This window comes from Ambystoma mexicanum, chromosome 8, assembly GCF_040938575.1.
Source record: "Ambystoma mexicanum isolate Mex_15411 chromosome 8, UKY_AmexF1_1, whole genome shotgun sequence".
In the NCBI taxonomy this organism is placed as follows: domain Eukaryota; kingdom Metazoa; phylum Chordata; class Amphibia; order Caudata; family Ambystomatidae; genus Ambystoma; species Ambystoma mexicanum.
Window position 1 is genome coordinate 463,069,911 of NC_090929.1, and position 21,460 is coordinate 463,091,370.

The window sequence follows — 21,460 nt, forward strand, 5'->3', positions numbered from 1 at the left end:
TTACTGTACCAGAAGATAAGGTCTTGAAAGAATACATTGACAAGGCTTTGGCCATTGGGTTTCTCAGACCTTCAAGGTCCCCTGCGGCCTCTCCTCTCTTTTTCGTCCCTAAAAAGGAGGGAGACCTCCGCCCCTGTATTGATTATAGGGCATTGAACGCGCTGACGGTAAAAAAACAATACCCCCTCCCGCTCATTTCGGTACTTTTAGACCAACTTGGTTCCTCTGTAATCTTTACTAAGCTTGATTTTAGGGGTGCATATAACCTTGTTCGAATTAGAGAAGGGGACGAGTGGAAGACCGCCTTCAAAACACGTTATGGATTGTATGAATATCTGGTTATGCCATTTGGTCTCTGTAACGCCCCGGCCACTTTCCAGGCGTTTATGAATGACATTTTCCATGACTGTTTGGATCAGTTTGTGGTGGTATATTTGGACGATATCCTCATATATTCGTCCTTCAAAGAGGAACACACGAAAAACGTGCAAATTGTCCTGCAACGGTTGAGAGAAAACCACCTATTTGTCAAGGCTGAAAAGTGTGTTTTCAACTCCACTGAGGTGGAATTTCTTGGTTATGATCTGACTAGACGGGGTATACGAATGAGTCGCTCCAAGGTTAAGGCTATTTTGGATTGGACCGTTCCTACATCGATTAAAGCCTTGCAATCATTTTTGGGGTTCTTGAACTTTTATAGGCGCTTCATCCGTTCTTTTTCCTCTATCTCTGCGCCGCTGACGGCATTGACCAGTTCTAGGAAATCCTATCAATGGAACCAGGAGGCACAACGAGCTTTTGATGCCCTTAAGGCAGCATTCACTTCTGCTCCAGTGTTACAGCATCCTAATCCTTTACTCCCATTTTTGGTTGAGGCCGACGCTTCTGGGTCGGCTATCGGGGCAGTTCTTTCCCAGAAATGTCCAGATTCAGGAGAGATCCATCCAGTCGCGTTCTTTTCAAGGAAATTGACACCTTATGAGCGCAACTATCCAATCACGGAACAAGAACTCCTAGCCATAAAAGACGCTTTCTCCGAATGGCGGCATCATCTTTTGGGGGCTCGACATCAGGTCACGGTCTTTTCAGATCATCGGAATCTGTTGGCATTTAAATCAATGAAATGCCTTACTGCCCGACAGGCTCGTTGGCATCTTTTCTTTTCCCAGTTTTATTTCACAATCACATATCGGCTGGCACGATTGAATTCTTGTGCAGATGCTTTGTCACGCATTGCCCTTCATTCTAGCAACGATGTCTCTGACAAACCTCTTTTGTTACCTTGTAACGTTGTCTGTGCCTGCACCCCTCAACCTACTCTGCGGACCTTGATTTCAGATTGGGTCTCCACACATAAAGAAGAATGTGACACTCGTAATCTTGATGTGGTTCAAGGCCTGCCCTACATTCAGGGACGCTTGTTTGTGACTCCAGGACAGGCACGCTTACGTGCTCTGGCTTGGTCACATGACTCTCTATTTGCGGCTCAACAGGGTCAACAAAAAATGCTGGAGGCTTTACGCCGATGGTCTTGGTGGCCCACTATGTCAAGGGATGTGATTGACTATTTGGCATACTGTTCAGTATGTTCTCAATGCAAAGTCTCCCATTCTAAACCTGTGGGTCTGTTACAGCCTCTTCCTGTGCCCCACAAACCATGGTACATGGTTTCTATGGACTTTATTGTGTATTTACCTCCTGTGAAAGGCTTTGATACCATATGGGTGGTCATTGACTACTTCACCAAGATGGCATTGCTCATTCCTTGTTCAGGTCTGCCTTCTGCTCCTGTCTTGGCTTCCCTTTTTCTTAAGAACGTTTTCCGATTCTTTGGATTGCCTGTTATCATGATTTCGGACCGTGGCTCTCAGTTTACGTCACGTCTCTGGAGGGCCTTGACTGCTTCCTTGGGTATTGACGACGGTTCAGTTCTGCTTATCATCCTCAGACTGACGGGCAAACCGAGAGGGTTAATGCCACCCTTGAGCAATTCCTTCGGTGCCTCTGCCTCCGCTTTCAAGCATCATGGTTGACGATGCTTCCCTCTGCAGAATTCGCTTATAATAATTCTATGCATACTGCCTCAGGGGTCTCACCGTTTTTTGCTCTATATGGTTGTCATCCACGGTCTTTGCCACTAGATCCAACACTTCCCATCGACAACCCAGCGGCTCAGGACTGTGTGAGGGAACTGGTGACGATCCGTAGAACGGTTCGTTCACATCTACTTCAAGCCCAAACAAGAGCAAAAAAGAATGCTGATCGTCACAGAAAACCGGCACCTGTCTATAAGGTGGGCATGAAAGTTTGGTTGTCCACCCGCAATTTGCAAATACCTGGAAAACGCTTGTTGTTGCCTAAATTCGTGGGTCCTTTTTCCATCACAGAGATTATAAATCCGGTGGCTGTACGCCTTTCTTTACCTACCTCTTGGAAACAGCATCCTGTGTTTCATGTCTGTCTTTTGAAACCTTGTCCGCCCTCTGTTCGGTTGCCCGATCGCCCCCCTCCGGTTCAGGTGGACGGGGGTGATGAGTATGAAGTGGCGGAGATTCTGGACTTTCGTCTCCGCAGAGGGCGCTCCTTTTATTTGGTTGATTGGAAAGGGTACGGTCCCGAAGACAGATCCTGGGAGCCATTGTGCAACATACATTCTCCGGCACTCTTACGCCGTTTCCATGCTCGGAGGGGGTCTGCGCCGCCTTTGGGGGTGGATGCTGTTACACCTCGACCTTCGCCACATCACACTCCCCGGGGTCTGCCTCGTGCCTCTTCAGTCTCCCGTGTTAATAAGGACAGTTGGGGAGCTCCATGTAAGGCCAGAAAGAGGGACAAGAAAGTGGTTGCTCTTCATAAGGGGCTACGGCGCCGTCATGCACCTTTCTTCTCACGTTGGCAGCTGCCCTGTAGAATAGCTGCAACAAACTACATTTCCCAGAAAACCTGTCAAGGATTGTAGTTCCCGGCGTTAATACGGGAGCCTCATTTTCGAATATGTCACGCCTCCTTGTTGTATTTAAACCACAGCGGTTTTCAGAACGCTGCTTCTGTTTATAGTTACAACCAGCATTTTCTGAAGTGCTCCTTCTGTACCTTAATTCCAGAAGTCTCCTGTTTTTTCCGTGTACCGACCTTGCCTGCACACGGACTCCTACTTCTTAATTCTACTTTGGTTTTGTTTGCTGACCGTCTGTGTACCAGACCTCTTGCCTGCTGCCTGGACTCCTGGATTGTGATTTTGTTGTGTTTGCTGACAGCCCATGTACCAGACCTTTCGCCTGCGTGGACTCCTGGATTGTGATTTACTTCCTGTTTGAATACCATAAACTTTTGACCACGGACTCTTGAACTCCTTCATTAAGTGCTTCCTTTCTCCTGGGGAATAACACTGGTAAGAACAAATCTTTATTTGGAATCCTGTCTTCATCAAACTGTTACCTCATCTTTGGATAACATTGCTTCATTTCTAAAGTGCATTTTGGAACGCTTTGCTGTGGTGCACCATCCCGAAACCAGTGCGACCCTCGTTCCGTCCGGGGATAGCTACCCTACTAACCTTCCTTTTTTTTATTTTATACTTCCGTTGTTGCCCAGGATTCTTTACACTACTCTTACTTCCACCAGTGGTAAAGTATATTTCCTTGATTACCAATGTTGGGCAGTTTCACATTTAGCTAGTATCTAAAGCCTCTTCTGCTTTATAGGTTGCTCCAGCTCCTTTTTTATGGCTTAAGGGGAACTCACTCAGGTACTCTATTTAAGGGTAATAGTCTTGGGGAAAGTCAGGGTTGATGTTGACAGAATATTCATCTCTTGTCTTTTCTTTACAGCTGGGTCCGTGGCGGTGTGTTCTCCCCGCTCTTTTGATTGATCGTTCCCCTTGTCTGTATAGTTCAGCAGGTGGTCATATCAGTTTAAAGAGTTCATTCCCTCACAGAGAGGAAGCTCGGGTGGAGGCTCCAACCCTAGCTCCTTCAAGCAACTCTCCAGTACAAGAGGTCCGGTCTGTTTTACACACTCTCCATTCCGGTGAGTAACAGTGTGGAATACCACCTTAAACTGGAAGGAAGGTTAATTTTCAGAAATAGAGAGGACCCCCCATCACCAGTCTGTTGTCCTACTGCTATTACTGTCACGTCTGGAATTTGGTTGTTCTGGAGTGAAATTCGACTTGGTCAGATTTTTGTTCAACCATGTGGCATGTGTCATTTAAACTAACATGGTTGACACTCTGTTTTAATTTTATTGGCCGGCTAGTCTGGGTCCAGAGGACCTTTTTTACGCAATCTATTAGGGGTGACAACCTTCTCAAGAGGTCATTCCCTAGTAAACAAGGGATGCCCTCTGGAGTCACTACTATAACCGGGTGTTTCATCTTGTGTTGCCCAATTTTAATGTCCAAATCTGCAGTCCCCTCAACGCGAATTTCCTTCCCGTCAAAGTTCTGAAGTTGTCCAGGAAGAGAGGTGAGAGGAATACGGTAATTCTCCCCCCTTCCTGCATTTAGTTCATCAAAGGCCCTTTTGGACAGAAGGGTAGCTTGGGATCCAGTGTCCACCAGCGCCAAAATTGTACCCTGCCCCTGCACTTGAACCGGGGCATAGTATCTTCCCTCCTTCTCCTCAAGGGGGCACAGATAATGCACATTTTTGGACAACTGGTGGGCTAATTTTTTTGTTTTAGACATTGCGAGAGAAGAGATCTGGGCAGAATTCTGTGGAGAGTCATGGGAATTTGCAAGAATATTTGGCAACTGGAAATCAGAGCTGTTGTGGGTTCCCCTGGTTCCGGTTCTGCCCCCCCCCCCTTTTTGGAGGCAGTCACCGGAATGGGTTTGAACCAGGGGATTTTGATGCTGTTGGTTCTGGGATGAGATGATGGGCGGCGCTAGCTCAGTCCCCACATCTACCCAGTCTGGATTTGGATCCCTTGGGACCCATTTTTTTCTTTGGGAGGAGTTCCCTCATCTCTGAAGGTGAAGATCCTTTTCCCAGGATCCTCTGAGGATCCCTCTCCCTCAAATTGGAAGATCTGTACCTCCTCCACAAAATGAGTCTGTTTGGGTCCTTTGTTTCTCCTACCTCCTCTCTGCTCCTTGGGTTGCAGACTTTCAGGGGTAGGAGATTTTGTTTCTGGTTCCTGGGTTTCCAGGGGCTGTTTCCAAGTGGGGAAGGAAGCTTCCTCCAAGGCTTTACACCCCCTTCCTCTTGTGCCTCCTCCCTGGGAACCGGTGGGTTATCGGAGTGCTGCCCCCGTCATTGTTCTGGAGCACCAGGCCCAGAGTTTGGGGCATTCTGCGCCGGCATGCTCATCTGAGGGTTCTGTTGAGCCCTCAGCATGTGACCCAGATCGCGTGCCATATTTGGACCTGGCGCTCTAACTGTGAAACCCGCTCAGGCTGATACGGGGTTCGGTTTTCTCCCCTGGGCTGATCCCGGGAGGGGTAGCTATCCCTTCTCTGGTAGTACCCCGGGTTGGGAAGATTTGGGTACCCCTCCACCCTTGGTCTCCCCTCTCCCAGATTAAGTGGTCTGGGCTCAGGGAATTGGGGAAAGAAGGATGGATGATTTTGGGGTTGGAAATTGGTTGAATACCTGGGAAAAAAGTTCTGCCCAGTATTTGGGGAATTTCTGCCCTCCTGTGGGAAGTTAGGAGGGGAGTTTTCTGGGTTAGGTGCTTGGCTGGATCCCCCCCTGGGGCTGGAGGAGTCCACACATAACCCAGGATGGGTTGGTTTGCCTTGTAACAGGGACTTACATAATCAGGGGAATGAGGGATCCCATTTGTGGGACTACCTCCTTGACTCCCTGTTTGTGACTGGCCCGAGGGCCTTCTGGGTGTTAAGAAAGGAAGAAGGCAATGAATATGGCAAGGGAAATGTGCACGGAATCGCACAGTGAACAACTTTGAATCGAACAACGTGCATACAATACCCAAGACTCGTGTATACTAAAACCCAGGAGTGCAAATAGTGTGAAACAATAATACCAATATATGAAAAGGAATGTGGGGTAAGCACTTAGAACCTCCTTATGACTGAAAGGAAAGTCGGCAAACTCCTTACCCACTATGCTATTACAGATACTGACAGCGCTAAGCCCATGTAGAGGGCAAGCAAGGACAGGATCTGTGAGCTGACACTCTGGATGATACTGAATAAGGAACTTAGAAACAGTACTCACGAGGACCGGAAAGACCACTTGAATGTCAATAAATTCACGAACCCAGTAGATCAAACAGGGACCCAGAAGGCTATAACAGCAATGGGTGGAGGATAACTAAATTCACAAGACCCAAGTCAAGGGGCAAGTAGGAATTGTGATTGTCGAATAGTGAGGAAAACAAAACGCATTCACACAGGATCTAGTTACAACAGCACCCCACACCTAATAATCAATGGGAAATAAATGCAGAAGTGCAATGGAAAACATGGAATGGATCCCAATAGAAAGTAAGGATCAGGAGCAGGGAAAATGAAATCACAAAAGGAAACCTTTCCTACCCATCCAAGGAGAAAAGGCAGGAAGCTAAATCTAAAAAGGGAAAGACTAATGCATCAAGTTTTTCAGTAGCAAAGGACAGCATCAAAGAAACAGAGAACACAGGCACATTGGGCTGCATCAAAGGGTAAAGCACAGAGAAAGGCTGCCTGCAGACAGAGGAAAACAGAAAGGGAAATCCAGAAAGCAGAAATCAATTAAGCACATAAATCCGAAATCCAGGGCAGAGGAACAAGAAACAGGAACTAGGAACTAGGCACAAAAGCTAGGAACAAGGAACAAGGCACCAGTCACAACAGGAACACTGCAACAATGACCAGCGCTGGACTGAAGCAAACTGAGGCTTTTAAAGCTGCTTAACGAGCACACCCCTCAGGTGTGCCGCCTGCTGCACCTGCAGCCACAGGTGTTCCCTATCCTCCACCCAACCTTGTCCTGCAAGGGAGGAGGTGAAGCAGTGAGCCAGGCATTCTGGGAAGCATAGTCATTTGATTAAAGTAGCATGCTGGCTGCCAAAAACCTGGAATGGATCCGGAAGGGAAGTAACATGGAAAATAAGGTTTTAGCGCTCCCAATTCATCACAACACTGTAGCATAAGGTTCGGAGGAAATGTCCAGTTGGGAATAAACCCCAAAACATGCCCCCAAGTGGCGGGAACGGGAGTGAGCCGTGACAGTATACCCCCTCCCACGGCCGGCTCCAGGCGATCGTCACCCGCACAAAACATCTTCCTTCCATGACAGGAGCGCTTTGTCTTCGGAGGTGGCACTGACGGAAAAGATGACCCGCAGGCAAAAGCAGAAGGACTGGAATGAATAGAATCAGGCTGCAGTCTAGAAGAGCCATAGGCAGGTTTTCGGTGAGGAAGAGACTCATGGGTCGAAGAAAGGCATGAAGGACTTGCAGGACCCGAAGCAGAGTTGGAAGGTCCAGGAAGCTCAGACACTGGGAGCGAACACTCATACATCATTGAGGAGGGAGGCAGGCTGGTGCAACATGCTTTAGACAATGGTAGATGCTCTGGTAGCCTCCCTGCCGAGAGCGGACACACAGGAGGTGAGAAAATAGCAGGTTTCAGGAAATGTTCATGTTCAGAAAAAGAAGGTGGCGGCCGAGGTAGAGGTTCGGATCTTCTCCTGTAATCCATCTGGGTAAAGGCCTGTGGTTGAGGGTGACCAAGGTTCGACTGCATCTGTTCCACGCCTTAGGGGGCCTGGAAGTCCAATGGGTTGTACAAGGCTGGCACTCCTGGTGTCAGTCATGTAGCCACCTTGTTGCACGTGGGATACAACGGCAGGGACGTTTGGCATACCGATGTGAGTGATAGACGCAGTACTTGGTACATCAGGCACACTCGCAGCAGGAGCAATAACAGGCACATCTTGAACTGCAGCAGTCATACCCTTCCTTTGGCTACTTGCACCCGACTGGTGCTGCAGCTGGGGGGCCATGCCCGTCCCCTCCCTCAGGCTCATGTGGGATCCGGCAAAAAGAAAGCTGTCAAGCGGCTGATCCAAACCGGCCCCCAAATGCGAACCGCCCGCTATCCTGGTCGGCTACTTGTTCGGTGACTGGGCCATGGCGGATGGCATCCGTCTCCCTCTCGTAATACTCCAGGCTAGTCCAATGGCCTCGCATGTAAGGCCCTCCCGAGTCATGATCCAGCTTGATGTTTCTGAAGAGAGAGCTGGCAGAAGTCTCAGACTCAGATGTTGCATATTCGGGAGCTACAGTCAAGCAGTTGCGAGAATCAACTTGTGTAGAAGGCAGGCATTCTGGTGATCCCCCTGAAGCATAAGAAGGGCAGGCTGGACGTTCATCCGTAAGAAATGGTTGGGATTCAGGAGGTAACTCTGAAGTAGAAGAATATGCAACATGATCAGACAGAGTAGACAGGTGCACCTCCGATATTGGCAGTGAGGCTGAGCAGGATACAGGTCTCTCATGAACTGAAGTAAAACTAGCAGTAGGCTCTGGGACTGAAGACATGCACTCAGGATGTGCTACCGGAGGCTCCATGGCTGAAGGATAACCCGCTGGATGAGTCACTGTAGCCGAAAACAGGCATGCCAGAGGAAATTCTGAGGCTGAGGGCATGCAAGCTGGAGCCGTCTTGGTAGCTGAAGACAAACTTGTCAAGGTCTTTGGCTCTGACCACGTACATGGTGAAGGCTCTTGAGTGACTGGCAGACATAGCAATTGTTCATTGATTGAAGACACGTGTGTCAACGATGACTGTAGAGCCGTGGACTGGATAATCGAAGAGTCAATGGTTGTAGGAGGACAGACTGAAGTCCCAGAAGTCGACAGACACATTTGTGGCTCAGGAATGGAAAGCACCTTTAGGGCGGTTGACTCCTTGGCACCAGTAACCAACGACTGAGCTGTACCCATGCCGTCCCTCTCCTTAGTGGATGACACAGAGTCTCTTCCTTTGTAGAAGTCAAAATCAACCAGAGGAATCACCATAGAAAAGTCTCTGTTAATCAGGATTTCGTCAAGTGTCCATTCCTCTGACTTAGCTTCTGAAAGTGGCATATTAACAATCAACAGTTCAGGAATCGCCTGCCGGGTCTTTGGTTCAGTATACTGTGGAATGAGTCCATCAAAACAAGAATTCTGTACTGTCTTTGACTGTTCGTTGTGACAAGAATTGGCAGAAGGAGGAGCGAACACAGAGGTAGCATCGTTTTCCACATCAGCTTGAATGTCTACTTCAGTCTCAGCAGCTCGATCAAGGGCAGAACCTAAGCCTACAGTAGTGACTGATTCTGTGTATGCAACCATTGTGGATTGTGTTTGGAAATCAGAAGCATGTATGTGTTCAAGCTCAGAATTATGACAAACTGCTACACAGGAAATCTTAGGTAAAGGAGTGGCTTGTAAATCTTCAGCTAACAGCAATTCCTGACAAACGGTAGAACAATTGTCAGAACCTGTGCCCTGAATAAGGGCTGTGCTAGAAAAAAGACTTTCACTCCCAATAGATTTTACATATTGACAAGTATCATGACCTACAGAAATCTCCGCACTCAGGGACTGAACAGTATTCACTTCATCAACGGATAAAGTTTGAGGTGTATTCAGAAAAGACTGTAAGGTTTCATTCTCCTCTAGTAAAGTAATGTATTCTTGTTTTAACTCCTCAAATTCAGCTTTTAGCATGCCCCGCCTTAACTGTACATCCCTATCAGTAGGCACAGGGGAAGGCATGGTGGCATCAGGGCTGGATCCTGCCCTAGCCATCCGGCTGTGCACTGATTGTACATTGTCATTTACTGCTTGCAGGCTTTGTGATCTATACTCTCTCTTACCGACTTGGTCTGTGTTTCCCTTAAGCAGACTTTTGACATCAGACCTCTTGGCATTAGGGACTACAGTAAGTAATTGTGCAGAGGAGTAAGCTGTAGACTGAGGGCTGAAAACAGAAGATATGCAAGGAACCCCTCCATTCTTTATGTTTGAATCATGAAACTGTTCAATCTGAGATAAAGCACAACCGGAATCATGGGGTTCAACAACAGAGGTACTCGTGTGTAATAAATCTAGCAGTGTGTTGTTTTTCGCTGCTAAGGCTTGTGCGGACATAGAATCTGGATCAAAATTAAAGACAGAACTAGGATCAGGCAATGTACGATGGGCCATGCTGTGGGAAAAATACTTTGCACGTAAATACCCATTCGTGACAAGGAGTTCATTTAAGTCAGGATCAGTGATCTGATTGTCACAGGTAAACGTAAGGGAAGCTTTCTGTACAAAATTTTTAGTGGCCCACGTAGAGGGCAAGCAAGGACAGGATCTGTGAGCTGACACTCTGGATGATACTGAATAAGGAACTTAGAAACAGTACTCACGAGGACCGGAAAGACCACTTGAATGTCAGTAAATTCACGAACCCAGTAGATCAAACAGGGACCCAGAAGGCTATAACAGCAATGGGTGGAGGATAACTAAATTCACAAGACCCAAGTCAAGGGGCAAGTAGGAATTGTGATTGTAGAATAGTGAGGAAAACAAAAGGCATTCACACAGGGACTAGTTACAACAGCACCCCACACCTAATAATCAATGGTAAATAAATGCAGACGTGCAATGGAAACCATGGAATGGATCCCAATAGAAAGTAAGGATCAGGAGCAGGGAAAATGAAATCACAAAAGGAAACCTTTCCTACCCATCCAAGGAGAAAAGGCAGGAAGCTAAATCTAAAAAGGGAAAGACTAATGCATCAAGTTTTTCAGTAGCAAAGGACAGCATCAAAGAAACAGAGAACACAGGCAAATTGGGCTGCATCAAAGGGTAAAACACAGAGAAAGGCTGCCTGCAGACAGAGGAAGACAGAAAGGGAAATCCAGAAAGTAGAAATCAATTAAGCACATAAATCCGAAATCCAGGGCAGAGGAACAAGAAACAGGAACTAGGAACTAGGCACAAAAGCTAGGAACAAGGAACAAGGCACCAGTCACAACAGGAACACTGCAACAATGACCAGCGCTGGACTGAAGCAAACTGAGGCTTTTAAAGCTGCTTAACGAGCACACCCCTCAGGTGTGCTGCCTGCTGCACCTGCAGCCACAGGTGTTCCCTATCCTCCACCCAACCTTGTCCTGCAAGGGAGGAGGTGAAGCAGTGAGCCAGGCATTCTGGGAAGCATAGTCATTTGATTAAAGTAGCATGCTGGCTGCCAAAAACCTGGAATGGATCCGGAAGGGAAGTAACTTGGAAAATAAGGTTTTAGCGCTCCCAGTTCATCACAGCACTGTAGCATAAGGTTCGGAGGAAATGTCCAGTAGGGAATAAACCCCAAAACATGCCCCCAAGTGGCGGGAACGGGAGCGAGCCGTGACACTGGGCTTAGAGTTATTCTGTGCAGGCAAGTTTTTAGGCCCCCCATCTCCAAATCTAAAATGGAGGCAACCTTTACCTCTGCCACCTTAGCAGCAGCAGGGGTGCTGGTTGATTTGGGGCTTTTCTGGGCGTTACTTTTATTTTCTATGGGCTTCTGCACCTCATAGATCCGGGTAGCCTGTTCAATGACCCAGTCTAGTGACCTTTTCTCGTGAAAATCTCTCACTAGCTGGGTCATTATGTATTTGGGTAAGGCATGGAAAAACGTATTTACAAACTCTTTACTGTCTGCGTGCACCCTTTTGGTAGTCTGCGCAAAGGCACGCTTCAATTCCTGCACAAATTCTTGTGGGGCCTGATCCTCCCCACATTGCAAATTGTAAGCTGCCTTGTAAGCATCTTGGGGATTCCGGTGAACAGAAAAGTGCTTTAAGATGGCCGCCCTATTGGTGGACCATCTTGCATGATTTTGGTCCTCCAGCCCCGCAAAGAAACTGGAGTATACTGGGGAGAATGTTCATTTTACATACTGAATGCAGCTGCTGCTGTCTTTCAAATGGAAGGTCTCCATCATTTGCTCGTAAAGCTCCAAGTGTTCCCAAACAGAATACTTGGCGTTCTTGTGATAAGGGGTGATGACACTCTTTATTGCCTTAATCTGTTTTAAGGGGTCCTTAAGCAAGGCCCTTTTTGCCTTATTGGCCTTCTTGGTTCGGGAAACCCAAGTCCATTCATCCTCTGACTCAGACGCACTGCTCCCAGAGGTGCCCGTCTGATCTTCCAGGTTTTCCCGGATTCTGCGAGCCTGGGAATGGCTGGAAGAATGTGGAGACCTGGTCTCCTGTGTCCTGTGACGTTCTGAGGAGTCTTCAGATTCCTCCTTGCTGCCAGGATTTTATGGGTACCCCCCCACTGACCTAACTGGGCAGAGGTTTTCAGGATGCCCTTAGTGGGCCTACTCTCCTGGTTCCCCACTAAATTGCACTGTAGTTAGGTGCCCATACCCGGATGCCCGCCCATCTATTCCTGGGTGGGACTGGCCTATGAGCCCCATACTTTTGGCTGGATAGTAATCTGCCATCCCTGTGGCCCTGTGCTCATGTGCGCCAGCGGACATGGGGGTGGCATAGTCGAGGGACTGGGAGATATGAAGGCCTCTGGTACTAGGGCTCCTGAGGTTATGCTCAGGTGTTTCCCTTTCCCAGCGAACCTCATCTCTATCAGCCCCTGCTCCCTGTTGCCATGCAAGAGCCTGTGCTTTCAGTTCCTCAGTCAAGGCCTTACTAGACTCTATCAGTCTCTCCTGCATGGCTACCTGTTGCTGGGGCCTATCATTGTGCTGGCAGAGAGCCTCATTCTCTCTCTGTGCTTCCTGGTTAGTCTTTGAGTACAGGGCCAGTCTTTGCTGCAGGAGGGTTACCACCAGAGTCCCATCCCTACTGGCCTGCTCCTTTCTTGCCAGAGCATCTTCCACCCTCCTGGTGTGCTCCAACAAGTTTTGATGCTCTTTTTGGAGGTCACCCAGTCCCTGGAGGGCCAGGTGATATTCTTCCATTTTCCTTTTTAAGTGGCAGACTTCCTGGCCTAAGGTGTCCCTTTCCTGACTAAGAGCTTGCCTCTGTGCCGCCAGGTCGTCCCTCTGCCTTTGAAGGGCACCAGCTTTCTGGCGTTCTTCCTCAGATTCTGTCTGGGTATCCAGTTCTTTCAGAATCAGTTTGTTGCTCTCTGCCTTCTCCCTATCTAGGTGGCTTTGCAGGGTGACTACCTGCTCTGCGCATGCCCTATTGAAGTCCAGTTGTTGCTCCAGCTTTTTCTGGCTCTGCAGTAGGGAGTCCAAACCTTCTTGGTACTCCTTCTGCAAGGCCAGAAATCTGGTATCCTGGTCAGACTTTTCCTGTTGCAGGATACCCATATCCTCTTTGATTTTAATGAGATACTGTCTACTCTCATTTTCTGACTCCTGGCTCCTGTACAGCCTCTGCTCAGAAGAGACCAGGTCAGATTGGGCCTTCTCTAATGCCATCTGTTGCCTATTTGCCAGATCTTGGCCTTCAGCACATTTGTCCTGTATGGCTCCCATATATAAATATAAATATGCCGCTATCCTGACAATCTTGTCATGCTCATCTTTGGCTTTAGGGGCCATATATAGTTCACTCAGGGCCACATGTAATGGACCCTGATCTCTCCATATGTCTGACCCTGTTGCAGTGATCTGGGGTGCGATTGCCTGCAACCACACCGTCTGGTCCTGTTCCGTCCATTCGCCTCTCACAAATAGCTTATGTAAGAGGTGCTCTCTGGCTATTTTGATATCTACTAAGGTCGTCATTCTGGAAATTGATTTCCTTCCTGACTTACAGAAGTTAGTATTTTATTTTGCAAAACAGACCGTCTCCTTAGAGCGTCCTTCTTTTGAGCAGTGCTTTTACATTGTAACACAGCGTGGTGATCCAACAGGATTTATGTATCCTGTCAGTTAGTACACTGTATTAAGCTGCACAAGTGGTAGTTCTAATCCAGACGTCCCGTACGAGCCCCCACTCTGTTAGTGACTCCAATTCAGCAATCCAACTAAGTCAATGCCTAGTCTGGAATGCCCAATGGAAGCCCTTATTTATATATTTTTATGACAAGTTCATAAATCTGGATGATAAACCCTTGTATAACGCCCCTCTCTTTGAATCCCCCTGACCTCACTGAGCCAAGAAGTAGGTTTGTTTTGCAAATTAAAATAATTATTTGAAAAATTAAACAATATATATATATATATATATATTACACTTTTATGAATAAATTAATATTTGATAGCACACTTATGAATATAATGTTGATCAACAATGGGTAATGTTACAATTGCACACTCTTTTCAATCAATGAGGAGTTAGTATAGAAAGGATGAGGTAGCAGAGAATACTTTTATGGTTTCAAGGAAAAGCAATGACGGAAAGAATGCAGCACAGAAATAAACTGATATGGTTTCAACAAGAGATAATATGATCACTTTTCCTTGTGACAAATCACTCCCCCCCCCTATGCAATATAAAGAGATGAAAAAGAGAGCACACAGTTTTCAGGAATACAAACAAAATGCAATACAAATTCCAGTTCCCCCCTAGCAAGCATAGAGCAACCGGTATGCTTTTAAACAATCAAAAATACTTTAAAATGTGATTTGCAATGAAATGAAAAATATGCTAAAAATGATTTTAATTACCTATAGGAGATTCAGGGTAGGTGATAGCTACTTTGAATTAGTTCAGGGCAACACTAGCAATTATTCAGGAATGATTATCAGATTGAATACGAATTCAGCAGTTGCAAGCAAAAGGACAGTTGGGCTTTTTGGAAAGCTTGGGATCTTAGCTTTAAAGTGAAAGTTAAATCTTGCTTCTAGGACGTACGGTTCAAAAGATACGGATGATTTAATGGAGGTAGATTCTCAGAAATAAATTAAGGTTCAAATGACAAATGACACTTTCACAGGTTTGAAATCACAGAATGGACACACGATTTCTTTGATGCAGTTCTAGGTAGGTGGAAATGGTTTGAATTATATTATTTTAAACTAAGAGATTGGTTCTGCACAGTTCTGGCTGGATACTCACACTATAAATTTGATGGGGGCAGCAGAGGTTTCCCATGGAGAGAGGCCTTTTGAACTTTTAATTAAATCAGACTGCCTTCTGGTATAGGGCATGGGAACAGAAGGTGTGAAGAATTCTCATTGACCAACAAGGCTTTGAAGTCCCAGCTGACTCAGGTTCCTTTTCAGCTCCTGAAACACAGGTCTCCTGACAGAGTTTAGATCGCTAGCGCCGGTCAGTGTCAAACACCGGTACTGCACCCATTTTTTGGCAGCTGTCTTGAATTAATGCATTTCAAAAAGGGTATTTTACTTGATGGCATATGATCCTTCCTAACATTGTCTTGATGTGAATTCTGCAGTAGAGTAATGTAGAACACCCCACCAGAAGTAAGATTTTTTGTTTGGTGGTTTTGTGCCCATTATTTTAGCAATTTTTGACATCAATTAAAACGGATTTTGAACAGCACCATATTCCTTTGCACTGGTTTCACTCTGTGTGCAGCCAAAGGATAGGGTCTGGCAATGGTCTCCTGTATTAACTATCTTGCAATGTTTGAAATATGCATTTTGAGCTTGCATTCAGAGAAACAAAGGTGATTTCATAGCGCTTTTTGAGCTAACAGGCACTGCTGTTTTTCCTTTGGCACCACGTTTCACTCATGGCGCTTCTGGCCCATCATGCTCGCACTGGTGGGTGGCAGGTCAGGCGACCATTTTGGTGTGCGCAAAACTGCGCGGTTTTCCTGGATTCTGGCGCAAATGTGGGCTTTTCGGCCATCTTGGATTTTCTAAGCCCACAGCACCAAATGTTGCAGCATAATAACTCGAACATGGGTCAATACACCTGACACGTCGACCATCAAATGAAAATAAGGCAGTCCTAGTGGCGTTGGGTCAACTAAAATGGTCTCATACTAAGAAACCTATTGCCACACCTTACAACTAATTCAAAAAGGGTGTGGGGTAGTTCTCAAGAAAAGAAAGAAGTGTTCACAAATAATATATCAGGATGCCATAGCCTGAGACTCCCTTCCCCACGTTTGGAGCACGGGGTAATGTGGGAGAAGAGCACACTCTCGAGCTTCTCCAGCACGAGAAGACATTTCCCCTTGCAGCTATCAGGACCGTTGATGGCCAAGTCTTGTTTCTCTTGACTGTCTCTTTCCTTCGAGGGCCTGACGTGTTCAACAACAAAACAAACACAAAGTTCCTTTTCACGTAGTCTTTGGGTGATGGATTCACCCTTAGGTCCTTCTGTTCCGGGCACTGACCTTTCACAAATCGTGTCTCACAAATCAAATAAACAGTTCCTTTTTGTTTCTTGTAGGTGATAACTCCTGCCTGCAAATTCCTAGAAAATTCTTTACTAATGTCAGGACCTGAGATAACTATGTTCTCTCGCTTTCGAGGGCCTGTCAGGTTCCGAAGTATTGAAACAAAATTTCAATCACCGTGTTTTTCTTTTTACTTGGATGACAATTATTCACCCTGGGTCCCCCATCTTCCGGGCACAGACCCCTCTTTACTGTCCTCCATGGGTTCACTATGGCTTTTCCAGCATTCACAAATTTTAATGTCTTTTTAAACAGTTCCAGTGGACATCCCTCGGCCAAGTTCACTCTTGTCAGCACACTGTTTCGTGGGACTTTAGACTTGCCCCCTTTTTGTCAGCATCCCTCTTCCGGGTTCACTCTTGCCAACTTCACATTTACATTTGTTTTCCATGTTTGCGGGATTCACTTCCCTGGCTGTCTCACAGTTCTTATGTCAAAGGCTTTTTACTGTATGGGGATTTTCCTTGACCTCCTGTATGACCACTTTGACCTATCTTGGCGGCTGTCTTACAGCCTTCTGTTATTTGTACTTTCATTCAGACAGGGATCAACCAGAGTTTCTCGGAGCAGCACCCACGTGGTACCAGTCCCCTTTTGAAGCTGGTCTCCCCTTTAAAATGTCACAGTTCTTTGGAATTCTTCCTTTTGCCACTTTGCAACTTTCATTCACCACAGCCCGGCTCTTGTTGGCTCTCCCTTCCACTCACTGGCTGTGATGAAGTGCTTGGCTTTCCTCTTTCCTGCAGTCAAGGCCGGTACCACGGAAGGAGTCTCCCTTGCTGCGGCTTATCAGCGTCGATACGCTCCATGTACCGTTGACATCTGCTGCAATACTCTTGGGCTATTGTCCTTTGTTGTACAATTCTCTCTGCGGAGGGTTCACAGGGTTTTGTCGAAAAGGGCAAGGTCGTGTCTATCCTCGTCAGCCTCTCGATATTTGCCGCCTTACTCCTCTGCTTGAACTGCTGGGTCTGGATAGCTGTCTCATTGTGTGGTCTGCCTTGCTCGTACTTTGCTCTCTTGCTCCACCTTTTATCCCTGTGGGAGAAAAAGAAGGGCCGTCAGGTGTGTGTGATTTGAGTCAATTGCCTGACTTTGCCTAACGCTTGTATTGGGACATGTCTGGTGAACGGTTCTGGTGTTAGTCTGCCGTCTGCCATGCAGTGAGTATGTGCCACAAAGAAATGTTTTGTCCTGGGAAATTATATTATTTGTCCTAGGGGTGTTGGTAAAGTCAGAAGGGTGAAATTGATAAGATTTGGAAAGCAAACAGGAGTGACTGGAATTATTATCAGAAAATAAACCAGGGGGATTGTGGGAATGGTATTGTTTAATCTGAGTAGGCTCGGTGTTCGGGGAAGAACAACCAGAGGGATGTGGAGAAGAACGATTGGGAATATTCAGGCAGGGAACAGGGTAACAGGGATTCTGGGAGATATGGTTTCTGGGTGCAATGGGGGTTGGGTTCCTGGGGATTTGCTGAATATGGAGGTTTCATTAGAGTGGGGAATAACAGAGACAGAGGATTCTCAGAGCTGGGGTGCTTGAGGTTTGGAGTCCTAGTTGCTTGGCTATATACAAGGGAAAGTTGGATCACGGCTGGAGGGATTCGCTGGGAGGAAGGGGGGGTAGATATCATATAGCCTATAAAGGCTTCAGAGGTCTTGTCTTCCACACCCTCTTCCTCAGTATAATACCGTGCCTCACCTGGGGTCTTTCCCTGAGCACAACCTTGGGTTCCCCTTTCCAGGTGATATTCTCTCTTCCATACACCCCTGGGGTTGGGGTCTGAGAGCATTGGCCCTTCCCAAGCCACCTGAATTAGGGATTCTCAGGGCTGGCTAACGAGAAAACCCTTGGGTTTCTCACAGTACCTTAGCACCCATGTGAAGAAGCACCATCAGCTGGGAATGTAAGCAGAATTCCCAAACAAGCAATCTAGCGAGTCCCTAGCGAAGAGGGGTAAGGAGCCAGAAAAGAGGCAGTGCAGTGAGGAGATGGGAACATGTAATAGACAGACAGCAAAGGGACATGTGAGGAGTGTGATGTAGGAGGATGAAGAGTAGATTAAGAAGGGAAGAAGATCAGGGGCAACCTGAGGACAGGAGCAGTCATGTGGGAACTACAGGTGAGGGTATGAGGGCCAGAATAAGACGATCAAGTCAAAAGACAGTGTATAAGCAAATAAGTGATGTGTGGAAGGTTTTGAATTAATCTGAACCACTGTCACAGCTTTACCAACCTTCCACACCACCATTGCAAAAGGGATCCAGCCATATGCAAATCAGTCAGGTACTGCCACCAATGGGAGCAGCCCTGCCCGAACTGCTAGGCCAGGTCCTCTCTGCATGGAAACACAAGAAACCCAGATATGTTGGGCCTCATCATAGAGGTGCAGCTGGGGGCGCTGTTGCGCAGCAGACCATGATGGCCGCCGCCTGAAAAGCTCTGGCAACGGCAAACGGAATAACAACTAAATATCCTGCCTTTTACACCCAGATCCCCCCGGCGACCATCGTAGAAGAAGTGGTGAAGTTCTACAACATCGTGGTGAAGTTTCACAACAATCCGCCGCCTCGGAAAGCCGTAGTAAGAAAGTGCAGAGCTGCGGAGTGCGATCGTAGGGAGAGGAGGTGGAGCGGACAGCCCGGTGGAGCGAGACCGCGGAATACACAATAGTCGCCCCGCTCAGACACCCTGGAAGGTAACCTCTCGTAGCGCTGAGGAGCGGAGGTCAAGAACATCGCCGCCGGGAGAGGAAAGGCACGCCAGTGTGGCTGACTGGGACAGAAAGGAGGAGCGCATTAGTCCCTCTGCATCCTGTGCTGCTCGACCCGACGGGCTGCAGTGCAACAGGCCGAGTCACTGGGTCACCGCGGATCGAGTGGTGCGCACAATCTGGCCTTCCCTGCCAGCCTAATACAGCATGGGCAACCAGGGTCTGGGGCCCCCTCCACTGCAGGAGAGAAGCGCCAATTGAAGTGCAAGGTGGCGAGACGCACAGCCGTGCACCCTCCAGCGGAGCACGATGGAATCCTGAGCGCACACCACCGGCCCCGGACCAGCATCAAGACATATCGTGAGGACCGGTGGACGCCCCCCTGCACACACGCACCTGCATGGTGGGGCACCCGCGAGGGCCCCCTGCCTGGGACATGTAAGTGCGACGTAAGGCCCTGCAACGAGGCCCAAGTACAATACCAAAGCGCCATCATATAACCCAGCAGGGGATAGAACTGCCCACCCTAAGCTGTACGGAATCACAGCAGAAGCCGAAGAGTGGCGGAAACACCGAAAGGGAGGTGACTAGACCATCAGATCCTCCTGGGCACATCCAAGCACAACAGGGCTGGGACTGTAGGTGGTTCACCACCTGGGAGAGCCATTGCCCACTCACAGTGCCCCTGGAAACAACGAGGGATCCCCTCCCATGACTGGAGAGGCCGTCCAGAGAGTGAAGATAGAACTCGGGCTGCTAGAACCAACAAACAGTGAATTGCAGCTGCCCAAGATCCGGAGACCTCACGGAAGCACTAGACAGAACTAGCAGGTGTACAACATAAGAACATACAGTCAGGACAGCCGGTGGAAGGGCAAACCACGCATACTGTAACGTGGAACTGACCAGAGGGCGGACACTGGCATATGAGTTCTGAGCTCACGCACTAGGTGCCCTGACACCACAGAAACCTATACAAAACAAACGGAGCGCATATGGACAAGCAAACAGAGTGATACCCAAGTATAACACGGCAACTGTGCAGTCCACAACAGAGGAGCTAAGCTTGTATCTAACTGAACCCCTCAACAAAAGTCGAAGACCACTAGAGGGACTGTTGGCAAACCACGCTTTGCCCCTAAACCGCTGACCATTAGGCGGCATTAGCATTTAATCTACACAGAGTGGCAAGTGGCTATGTGAGATACCAGGCAGACCCAGCAAAGGTAGACCAACTGATACTAGCAACCATAAAAAAGAACCAGGCACAGCAGGAACAGACTGGGATCCCCCCAGCGTCATTATGGTTAATCCAAAAAAACTGGCGAGAATGGAGCAATTCACACTCACAGAGCATGCCCAGGCCTCGGCCTCCAATCCACAAGCCCAAACAACAGAACAGGTGGACATAGCCGCCCTGCATCAGACACTGCTGGCATTAAAGGACAGTACTGACAACCTTAGCGCCAAGATAGACGCCCTCACCTGTAAAGTGGACATTTCCACGGAGCAGATAGAAAAACTCTGCGGACGCATGGAGGAAGCGGAACAGAGGATCGGGACAGCCAAGGACAATGTTACGTCCCCTCAGCGCAAGGTGTCCTACCTACAACAGGTGGTGAAAAAAATAGCGAAATAGCGGCAAAGAACGAGGACTTGAGGGCCGCTCAAGGAGGAATAATATCCGAGTTATGGGGGTCCCGGAGTCTACAAACATAGGCAATATGGAGAAATTTGTAGAAAAACTCTTGGTCGATATACTGGACAACCCCCGTTGTCAGGCATTTATGTGGCGGAACTAGCACACCGCTCATTGTTGGCGAGGCTGCCACCGGGTGCCCCAGAGCATCCCATAATCGCCAGAATTTTCTGTTACCGGGATAGAGACGCAATACTACGAGCTGCGTGGGAGAAGAAGGAAGTAAGATGGAGAGGTTCCACTGTACAGCCATTCCCGGACTTCAGCCCAGCGGTACAAGATCAGAGGAAGATTTTCCAGACTGTGAAAAACATCCTACAGAGTAAAGGAATAAAATACTCTATGATGTTCCAGGGTAAGCTACGCGTGCAGCACAATGGATCAACAGTGTTTTTCACCACACCAGAGGCGGCAGAACAATTTGCTAGAAACCTACCAGAACCAGGCGGCTCGCCACAGAACCCACCCTGATCCAACGATAATATCCTTTGAGAAGTAAACTACAGGTAGTCGGGGAAGAGCCTTGATAAACCTAAGTCCCCGGGGGACGAGGGGAGGCAAGTTATATATTGGCGTTTGCCACATGGAGCGCTGGGGCTGCCCTCAGAGCCCCACTTGCCGTAGATACTGCGCTACAATTTAGTTATGGTTAAAAGGGGGAGAGGGGTGAGCAAGGGCAGGGGGAGTTATAGTCCACAGTTCGCCTGTCCCCCAAATCGTGAGTAACCACACTACCACTAGTTACTTCACGACTCGCATGAATCACACAC